The sequence below is a fragment of the Manis pentadactyla genome, chromosome 19 (assembly GCF_030020395.1).
Source record: "Manis pentadactyla isolate mManPen7 chromosome 19, mManPen7.hap1, whole genome shotgun sequence".
Taxonomy (NCBI): Eukaryota; Metazoa; Chordata; class Mammalia; order Pholidota; family Manidae; genus Manis; species Manis pentadactyla.
Window position 1 is genome coordinate 14,892,815 of NC_080037.1, and position 11,482 is coordinate 14,904,296.

Genomic DNA, 11,482 nt, shown 5'->3' on the forward strand with positions numbered 1-11,482 from the left:
ATTCTGTTACTCTGTGTCTTTTGATTGGTGCATTCAACCCATTAACATTTAGGGTGACTATTGAAAGATATGTACTTATTGCCATTGCAGGCTTTAAATTCGTGGTTACCAAAGGTTCAAGGTTAGCCTCTTTAGTATCTTACTGCCTAACTTAGCTCGCTTATTGAGCTGTTATATACACTGTCTGGAGATTCTTTTCTTCTCTCCCTTCTTGTTCCTCCTCCTCGATTCTTCATATGTTGGGTGTTTTGTGCTGTGCTCTTTCTAGGAGTGCTCCCATCTAGAGCAGTCCCTGTAAGATGTTCTGTAGAGGTGGTTTGTGGAAAGCAAATTCCCTCAGCTTTTGTTTGTCTGGGAATTGTTTAATCCCACCGTCATATTTGAATGATAGTCGTGCTGGATACAGTATCCTTGGTTCAAGGCCCTTCTGTTTCATTGTATTAAATATATCATGCCATTCTCTTCTGGCCTGTAGGGTTTCTGTTGAGAAATCTGACGTTAGCCTGATGGGTTTCCCTTTATAGGTGACCTTTTTCTCTCTAGCTGCCTTTAACACTCTTTCCTTGTCCTTGATCTTTGCCATTTTAATTATTATGTGTCTTGGTGTTGCCCTTCTTGGATCCTTTCTGTTGGGGGTTCTGTGTATTTCCGTGGTCTGTTTGATTACTTCCTCCCCCAGTGTGGGGAAGTTTTCAGCAATTATTTCTTCTAAGATACTTTCCATCTCTTTGCCTCTCTCTTCTTCTTCTGGGACCCCTATAATACGGATATTGCTCCTTTTAGATTGGTCACACAGTTCTCTTAATATTGTTTCATTCCTGGAGATCCTTTTGTCTCTCTCTATGTCAGCTTCTATGCGTTCCTGTTCTCTGATTTCAATTCCATCAATGGCCTCTTGCATTCTATCCATTCTGCTTATAAACCCTTCCAGAGTTTGTTTCATTTCTGCGATCTCCTTTCTGGCATCTGTGATCTCTTTCCGGACTTCATCCCATTTTTCTTGCGTGTTTCTCTGCATCTCTGTCAGCATGTTTATGATTCTTATTTTGAATTCTTTGTCAGGAAGACTGGTTAGGTCTGTCTCCTTCTCTGGTGTTGTCTCTGTGATCTTTGTCTGCCTGTAGCTTTGCCTTTTCATGGTGATAGGAATAGTCTGCAGAACTGGGACGAGTGACGGCTGGAAGGACTTCCTTTCTTGTTGGTTTGTGGCCCTCCTCTCCTGGGAGAACAGCGGCCTCTAGTGGCTTGTGCTGCGCAGCTGCGCGCAGACAGGGTTTCTGCTTCCTGCCCGGCTGCTATGGAGTTAATCTCCGCTGTTGCTGTGGGCGTGGCCTGGCTCGGGCAGCTACTCCAAAATGGTGGAGTCGCGTTGGAGCAGGAGCTGCTGGGAGGCTATTTATCTCCGTAAGGGGCCTCCCTGCTCCCTGCAGCCCAGGGGTTAGGGTGCCCAGAGATCCCGGATTCCCTACCTCTGGATTAAGTGGCCCGCCCTGCCCCTTTAAGACTTCCAAAAAGCACCCGCCAAAACAAAACAACGACCACAAAAAAAAACAAGAAAAAAAATTTTTTTAATTAAAAAAAAAAAAAAATTTTTAATTAAAAAAAAAAAGGTGGTCGTTCGTTTTTCTTTATTCTCCGGTGCCAGCCTCAGGCCTCTGCTCACCGGTCTTTCTGCCCTGTTTCCCTAATATTGGGGTCCCTGTCCCTTTAAGACTTCCAAAAAGCGCTCGCCAAAACAAAGCAGCAAAAAAGCAAAAAAAAAAAAAATGGTCGCGCGCTTTTCTTATGTCCTCTGTCGCCCAGCCTCCAGTGCCTGCTCACTGTTCTTGCTGCCCTGTTTTCCGAGTATCCAGGGCCATGCACTCTGGCCCGGATGGCGGGGGCTGGGTGCTCGGCAGTCCTGGGCTCCGTCTCCCTCCCGCTCTGCCTGCTCTTCTCCCGCCGGGAGCTGGGGGGAGGGGCGCTCGGCTCCCGCGGGGCCGGGGCTTGTATCTTACCCCCTTCGCGAGGCGCTGGGTTCTCTCAGGTGTGGATGTGGTCTGGATATTGTCCTGTGTCCTCTGGTCTTTATTCTAGGAAGGGTTGTCTTTGTTATATTTTCATAGATATATGTTGTTTTGGGAGGAGATTTCCGCTGCTCTACTCACGCCGCCATCTTCCGCCCCCCAGGGACCTTTTTATTGTCCCCTTATGGATCCATTCTTATTCTTGGTTTACTTAGCAAGGGGGTGAACCTGGCTATTTGGTGCAGGGAGCCGTAGCTGTTATTATAAACCTGTGACAACGTTATAAGAGTTAAATACAGCTGAACGTTATTTTCATAGACTTTTAGATTGAAAGTTGGTGAGCAAGAAAAGGTTTACCCTGGGTTTACAAAATTGCTCCTAGATACTCTAATAAATTTTCACCCCCATTTATAGGACCTGCTTTGAATTCTAGTTTATTCTACTAATTAATAGATAACCACTAAATATGTCTTGAATGAATTAGTGGGTGAATCTTTCATTCTCATGTGATACTTTTCAAATACACATTATTTGGCATATTTGACAGAACAATACACTTTCCATATTGACTGTTTACTTGCAAGTATTTCATGCCTTGAAAAACCCTAATCCTAAAACTGGACTTTCTCATAACATGTGAATATGATAATAGAAAAACGTTATTACATTCCTTAACAATAACCACATTTGTTAATAAGATGTTAGGATCAAATATTTTTATTTTTTATCACAAATCATCAGTCATCATATCTCCAGTCCAGTCAGTACACATAATAAGCATAAGCACAGTGAATTGCTACTTGTTAGTTTTTCACAGTAATACTTAAACAGATGAATCAGCTGTAAAAGAAAAAGATCTGAAATAAAAGTTGGACCTCCAGTTATTACCTTCTGCCATGATAAGGTATTGAAGATGAATGGTAACACACGTGGAGCTGCGATACCCAGCATCTAAAAAATGGGAGAATAAAACTACCACTTTGATGAAATTAAGTGCAAACTCATGAAAAGCACAGAATCATTTTAAAAGCAGTAAGCACATATGAAGTGCTTACTACATGCAAGCTGCTGCTTGTCCGCTATTTACAAGTTAAACTCATTTATTCCCACAGTGATTCAGTTAAGGAGATTATGATATTGTCATTCATTCCCCCTTGACTGATGAGGGAAACCAAACTGTAGAGGAATGAAGTAATTTGCCTAAATTCATTCAGCCAGGAAGTGATAAAGCCAAGAACTGAACCCAGATAGTCTGGTTGTAGAGCCTCTGCTCTTGACGTTGGGGCTATACAGCTTCTCAAAAGATGGCAAGTACATCAAATGCTGTTTATTCTCAAATAGCAGCAGAAGACCCAGCTCTCAGTTGTACTTTGAAAAAAAAAATTAGAGCACTACTGTCATTGCTGAAAGAGTTGTTCTTATTATCTTTATTTCCAAGAGGGTAGAAAGGCTATAGGAGATAATGTTAGTGAAATACTTACACTTTCTACAATTTAAATAGGGACTATTATATTGATGCCTTTTTAGCAGCTAGTATATACTATAAATGCACACTCAAAGGTGCATGTAATAAATAAAATAAAAATCTGGTATCAGCCACAGAGAAACCACTGCCTCTATCCACACCCCCCACCACCAAAAAGAGGAAAAAACAAAGAGCCCATAGTTTACGGACATGTACTTTTTGCTACATTAGTGATAGGCTCCATTATCTGATTACCTTTTTTTTTCTGTCAAAGATCAGTTAGAGCAATGGCTGTAAAGAATTATCAGCTGCAGAGGAAAATTTTTGATAGTTTTATAGGCCTTCAAGACTGAAATCCCGCGTATCAAGATCTCCTAATGTTTCAGGATAAAGACAATTTCCAATCGGCTTTAATAAGTTCCTGGACACATTTAATGATGTTTTTGGCACATAAGTAAATTCACTCAGAAAACAGTGAAGATGTAGATGCCATAAAAAATTACCCCCGAATAATGATTATCGTAAGACAGATAGTTCATTATTTTAGAGAAAATGAATTCATTATATAAGGTTATTGGTTATACAAGATAATTGACATAAATGTAATGCTATTTAGATACTTACTTTTGATTTGTAAGGAGGCCAAGAACATTAACCAAGCATTTTGATTCAGCTGCGCAGGGAAAATAAACCATTGATAACAGTAACGGCTTGAAGAAGCATTTATTAGACACATGAGCGTTTTACTTCCGAATTTCCTGCTGACAAGACTCTCATTACATTTCTTAAAACTTAATACTTGCTTGGAAACTAAGTATTTTAGGAGGGCAATTTTCAGTATGTGGTTATAAATATGACACTAATAAGTCTCAAACTTGAAATGTTTTTAAAATGAAACATTCATTTGATCGCCAAACCTTCAATGTATTTATTCAGTGATACAAGTTTTTTCCTGTGGCATCAACAATACATTTGGTTATAGTAAGAGATTAAATATCATTTAATTTTTGCACATTTATTTTCTTGATACAAATTTTTATTTCCTGCCCTGTACCATGGTAACTTTACATCAAATAGCATAAAGACAACCTGAAATCTTTGAGTTAGATACATTTTCCTATATATATAATTTGGATTGGAAACAAATTAAAGATATAGTTCGTTTCCAGAATATAAAATAAAGACTACAAAATAAAGAATATAAACTTCAGTATCTTCTTCTTAAACATTTTGTTTATTTTCTCTGGACTCTATCATCTCCCATTAGACAACTCATGTCATCTGCAATAGTTTAACATAATATTAAAAACTAAAAATATTTAATCCTTAAAAACGATTCTCCCTTAATTCAGGAATGATCAGGTGTAATAGGCTTAGTGAAAGAAAGTTATCAACTCTCCATTTCCTCTTCAAGGTAATTCTCTGTTTAGGTTTTATTTATTCCTGAAGAACTGAATTTATACTCCCTACAAAATTGGATGGATCCCTTTAACATTTTTTGAGTACCTTCTACATTTTTTCATTTAATGTTTGAGTTGAATAATGAGACTGTACTTGGTTTTGTTTTGAAAATGTTTTAGTTGAAGTGAAATTACTTTACAATGACTGTGACTGAACAGCTCAACATTTTGAACTATGAACAACTCATCAGCTTACTTACTTATAGTGCAATTTGATATTTATATTTCCTGAATATTTTTTCTCTTTGACTTTCTTTGAAAAAAGAATCTGAAAAGTTATTTGATAATTTAATAAATAAAATAATCTTTCTGGTATGATTATAGTTTGTTTGTAACAGTTATGAAAACATATTTGTAACCTGATATATATTGGTATATTAGTGTATCCACTCACAAGGAGTTAATGTTTTTCAAACTGTAAAGAAGAAACAGACTCTTTAATACCAAATGCTACTTTAGCATTTAGTAAATAGAATAATTTTCTTTTATATATGGTACTAGAAGCTTCTATGTTCTTAAGATGTAGAGAAACATCTCTGAAAACATATTGGTTTAGAAGTCAATTTTGTAGTCTACTCTTAGACTTGACCACAGAGGGACTGCAGAACTCTAAAGCTTAGTCTGGAATTAAGTCTTGTGAGCGAGCTAAGGTCATGCTTTTTATTTTACAGGTTTGTCAAAAGATTTATCCAAGCAAAATCAGGATTTCCAAGATTGACTGTCAATGGAACAGGCTTTGTTTTATGCATATCTCAATTGAACTCGAATCTGTCCAAACACTCATTCATGTTTATCAATGCAAAGTATAAAAACAAAGAAAGAAAACACTTGGATAAAAAACTGATTAACAATTAGTAATTTTTTGATAGAAATATGAAATCAGCTGAATTTATGGAATAAAGAAAGCAGAAGAGGTGATTTAAAATTCAACATTAAAAATGTAACAGTTGTTTTTCTCCACTCCACCAAATTATTTTCTAAGAAATTATTTTTCTGGAGCTTTGATAAGTCACAGTTTTACAAGTTTACCTCTTAGTGTAGTACTTTTATTAATAGTTGTTAAATACTTTATTTCCATCTTTGTCAAGTTGAAACATTCTCTACATGTCACACAGTTTACATTGTAGGAAAGTATTTATTATGCCCACTTTTTCCTCTAGTTCCTTAAGAGGACTAAAGATAAAACACAGAAATGTAAATTCCTTTCTCTCACTACAGGAAAAGACACTGACCATTCCTTCTTCTTTCCCTCTGAATTTGTACCCATGTTTTGCTTTATATTATTTTGCATCTTTCTGCTTATGTTGTACACCAGTCACATTGTGTCTAAAGTTTAGTTTTGTAGGATTAGAGCTGGTGAGGCTGAACTCTCTGCTTCCTGGGTTTACTGCCCCTCGTTGTATTCTTAGTGGTTTTGTTCATTTCACTGCACAGATAGTCTATATGAGTTTTCCAGCATTAATTTAACCATTTTTGTCTCTTCTAGGAAAATGGCTTTTTCTCCCTTCTTTAAGCATCAAAGTTTAAAATTAGCCTTTAGTTTCAGAAGATCTGTGTATTACATATCCTTTGCACATGTGTGTATTTTTTGTAGGACCAGGAAAAATGAAAACAGAAAAGTTGACAAATGAGCACCATATCCTATCACTTTTGGACCCTTGGAAAAGGAGCAGAATCCCCACAAATGCAATAGGGAGACTATTTGCTATTTTAACATGCAAACTTGAATTTAGTTGAAAACAAATCAAATCACTTTTGTTTGGAGCAGAGAGGATATGTATCTAGAGGAAGGGGGGGGAATTGCACTGTAGCTCCAAAGATGTTTTGACTAAAATCTTATTTTTTACCCTTTTTTTGGTATTGGTGGCCTGAGATATCCTCTACAGTTGCTTAAGAAAGTAACCTATTGTGCTTGCTTAGGCAGTACATATACTAAAATTGGAACGGTAAGATTAGCATGGCCTCTGCTCAAGGATGACATGCAAATTCGGGAAGCGACCCATACTAAAAAAAAAAAAAAAAGTAAGTAAGCTATTGAATGCAACTAATCTGAAAAAATATATACTGTTTGCAAGTGATGTCTATGATGTAAAAATCGGATAGCCTTATCATTATTATAATTATATGTATTTGTATTTTGGCTTTGCATATTACCCTGTGGCTCAAAGAAAGTTTCTAAAGGTCCTCTTGAACTGGATAAGTTAGATAAACGCACAGCAGCTGCAAAATCTATAAATGCTGAACCATCTGTTGAGAAAAATTTTATGCTTTTCTCCTCAGTGCTGCAATAGATCCTAATGAGTCTTGGAAGTTAAAAGCAGAAATTTATTCTGAGCCTCCATCTACAGCCTGGCAGCGCCCCCTTAAGTCCAGGATCTAGAATATACACAATCAATGATGTCGAAATCATGTTAGTAAGAAACGAAAAATGGTGGCTTTCGTCCTGGACGTCAGCACCAGAAATGGCTCCAACCACCTGCCTTCCCACTTGCTGTCCTGGGAAGATCCGGCACCAGGAATCTGTTGTTTTCTTTCGGGCCTTTCCCAATCTGTTTTTTGGAAGGCATTTGGTAAACTGACTCACACTAAGATCTAATTTACTGAGGTTTAATATGCTGTTCCCTCTGGGAGATTCGCATTTCAATTGCAGGCAATGCTGTTAATAAAAAAGGGGTTCCTGAAGTGTGGAATTTCTGGGGTCACTGAGTCAGCACCGAAGAATTAGGACTTGGGTGGGGTGAGCAAGGCTGAATTGTGCCAGTGCAGGGTCCACTACTGTCTTTACTTAAAAAAATGGACAATTTGCTCATCCTGGATTTTTTGCATCAATTAAAAAAATGTGCATCAAAATATTATTTATCTTGATTACTCAATTTTTTTGACTCCCGCTTAAGTTCTGTCTCCCAGGCAAGTGTCTTCCTCGCCTCCCCCTAGACCTGACCACCTCGGTAGGGTGTGATCTTTTTCTGTGCGGCCATTTGTGGAGTTCCAGGTAATCACACTTCCAAGTTGCCGCCCAGGCCCCTTCCCGTTGAACTCCATGACCACCAACGAATAAGTCGTTTCTTTGTGTCTATCATAAAGTACAGGGTGTAAGGAAACTGAACTGAAAACTTGCCTTCAATCCAGTGATGTTGGAAGGGTTTAATGAGTTCATGTAAGAAGGCAGGGGAGGTCTTTGGGTTCAAAGATAATAAAATAATAAAGTTAGACAACATTTGCACTACTCTAATAAAAAAATAAACAAGCTGCCCTATCTCCATGTTATCTAAGGTCCCAGAATGACCTTTCATTTTGTGTGCGGTTAAGTTTTCAGCAGTCATGATTCTTAACAACTCAAACTGCTGGCTTTTCTGGTAGGATAAAACAGAAATAATCAGATTAGAGAAGGTATCTCCCGAGAGCGTGGGGTTTAATATTAACTTCCTAGAGAGCACAAAGGAAGGCTTCCAGTAGGGGCCGAGGGCTCAGCACTCCCACGTTCTGGAATGCGACCAGATTTCAGCCTTCAAAGATCAGCAGCTGGGACTTCAGAAATGTAGGACCATGAGGGCTTTTGAGGTTTACGACAGGGAAGAATAGTTGAGCCATGGTTCGGCAGCCCTTATGACTCAGAGGTGGTGCTTTTGTGAATTGAACCTGCAAGGTGTTTTGGTGGAGTTTGTTTTTCAAAGTTAGATCAAAACTTCCTGGTTTTGCCAAAATAAGGAAGCCAGAAAACTTTTACCTGCCGTTGGGCAAGAAGACATGGCTAGAGAGAGGATAAGCTTGATTAAAAAAAAAAAAAAGTTTCAATTCACTTTGGTCTTTGCCTTTTATACTTGAAAATAATCTTCACCTAATTTAGACTTTTCATTTTGTTTCAGTGTGATGTGGACATCTTCATCACTGTTTATCAGGAATTAATATCTCAAGGATCAGGGTCTAATTAATTCATTTCAGAGCTGCTTTGAACTCACTGGGAGAAATCTGACTAGACATAATAAACCATCCTCATAGTTGACAGATGCTTGATTAACAGCAGTGATGGCAGCCATGCACGTTCTTATTTTCTATTTCTACAGAGGCCAGAGAAAAGAAAAACTTTAATACTGTATTAGTAAATAACTTTCTGTCATCTTCATAAAACGCATTATGATACACTAGATACTAGACTATAGTAGATGTTGCTATTCTTGCTTTTTTTTGTAGTAAACACTTGTTTGTATGTTTTAAAGTTTTTTTTCCCCCTAATATATATGGTTTAAATATAGGTTTCATTTATTTTGACTTTTTAAGCTTGAGTAATTTATACTCTAATTGGATAGAAAATCAGCTAAAAATCCTTATACTTTATTTCACAGGACTTTTAAATTAGTGTTTCAAAATTAAGAGAACAATTTGATTTAAAGACAATTAGCTGCCACATAATCTGATAAATAAGCATAAATTGCATGGTCAGAGTGTATCAGGAAATTGTATCAGTTAAACATCTCTTATAGGCAACACCTTTCTCTAGGAAAAGTGAGATCAAAAGCCGAGTTAGCATGCCTAATGAAGAACTTTCATTAACCTCATAATCTCTTGCAAGGGCCCAGAAGGTCACAAAAGTCCCCATTTGTTTTCAAAATAGTGTGAAACTAGAGCTTATGTTTTTAAACTTCCCTTGCACACTCAAACTGTAGAATGAGACAAATCTGCAATTCCATTTCAAAAATGACAATTGGTGTTTTCTGGATAAATAAATGTTATGGTAACCCAGCCTTGGTTCATAGAGATTGCACTTGGTTGATTGATATGTGGATTTAGATTTGAAGCCCCTGGTTTTGAGCACGGCTAGAGAAGCAGCTCTTATTGGATGAGAAAGTTTGAGTAGGGGAGCGCTCACCGTAGAGATCAAGAGCACGCTCCTATCTGTTTCCTGAGCCACGATGAATCGGGACATTTTGATGAACTCTGGCAACGATGCAGAAGTATTGCATTTGTGATTTTGAAATCACTTCGACAAAAGACAGGCCCGAGCCTCTGGTCTGTTCCACTATGAAGGAAAAGCAGGGGAGGTGTGAGGAGAATTTGGTTACCTAAACAGGGATTCATCCATGTGCTCAAGGGAAGGGGAGCAGTTGAGGGCAAGAGGTTGAATAGGAGGTAGTGGGAAGGTTCTGGGTTGGCGCAGCCTAGCAGGTATTGAGGTGTGCCCAGATCAATAAGCGTGGCCACAGTAGATGCAGAAGTCTGGAAGGTGGCTTAGTGGTGAGCCCAGGTGCATGGAACACACTGAGGCTAAGCCTTGGAGGACTGTATGCATTGTGGCCTCAGACTGTCTCCTAGATGCTGGGCTCGACTGCTGGGAGGAAAGAAAGGGAGCATATTACCAGGAGGCCAGGCTCGGAGGTTGGAGGAGTCTTCAAACTCCAGAACTGTATTGTACAGAATAGTGAAAAAAGCCTGATACTTTTGTCAAAATTAAATGTACCTCTTTCAATTCAAATACATTTTTAGAGCAAATACACCTGTGTACTTTGACTTCTCACCGGATCCCTCCCACAGCCTTTCTCTCCATGAAGGACCTCTACCCCTAACCTTTCTAAAGACTCACTAGTCAGGCAGTACGGCAGGTGAGACCCCACATTTGCTCGTTGAATCCTTATAACAGCTCTGTAAATTAGTATTATTACTCCCCATTTTACACATGTAGAAACTAAGGCTCAGTGAGATTAACCTTCTCGAAGGGCAACTGGAGTTGGAATTCAAGCCTAGGTTGGTTCAATGCCAAAGTCAGTGAGTTACCTGCCCTCTCTTGAGTTTCTCTCCCTCCTCCTCCCTCAAAAGCGGCTCCTGAGAGTCACAGACTTGCAGAGGCGACCGTGCCTCAGTCGTACATCATGTCTGTGACCATGGATGTAGATGCTTAAAAATCTTGGGGCAGCGTTATACATATCATGCATGAGGCCACTACAAACAGTTTTATCTGTTTTTTAAATAAGTAAGATGGCAATCTAAAAATGAGTCCTTTCTTTTCATTATAAATATCGACTCATCTGTTCAATCCTTCCCTGTACACTGGTCAAGGACTTACTATGGGAAACATCATGGGCTACGTCTTAGAGGTGGTGGTGGGTGTTTCAGAGCTATCTGACCCTGGGTCTGCCTTCTGGGACATTGTAGTAGTTATGCTTTTGGACTAGAAATGGTGAATTCAGCTTTCCTTGACATATGTAGAATTTATATTTTGATTATATGCAGCTAAATTAGCCTCCCAACCAAGGTTTGCCAAAGCAAATACTGGGGGTAATTACAGACAGACTTGTTGACCTTAGGTGTGAGGCTCCACAGTGATAACGGCCCCATAAAAGCTGCTCACTTGGAACTACCCGGGAGACAGAGTCTGGCCTTCAGTTTACTCAGCCGAAAGGTGTTCCCTGAAAGCACTTCTCTGGGGAAGGAGGCGTAAATGGGATACTCAGGTAGAAGGGACAGATACATGGCACATAATTCTGTGTTTTTCCTTTTGTTTGATGACTCAGATATTTTTAAAGAGCTTCTGCCCAGAAACCTGTATGTAACAGCCG

General features: G+C 38.7%; 1 pseudogene; it reads left to right on the forward strand.

Moving 5' to 3' along the window:
* Nucleotides 1-6,839: 6,839 nt before the first annotated feature.
* On the forward strand, nucleotides 6,840-6,940 carry LOC118935742 (U6 spliceosomal RNA; annotated as a pseudogene).
* Nucleotides 6,941-11,482: the final 4,542 nt, after the last annotated feature.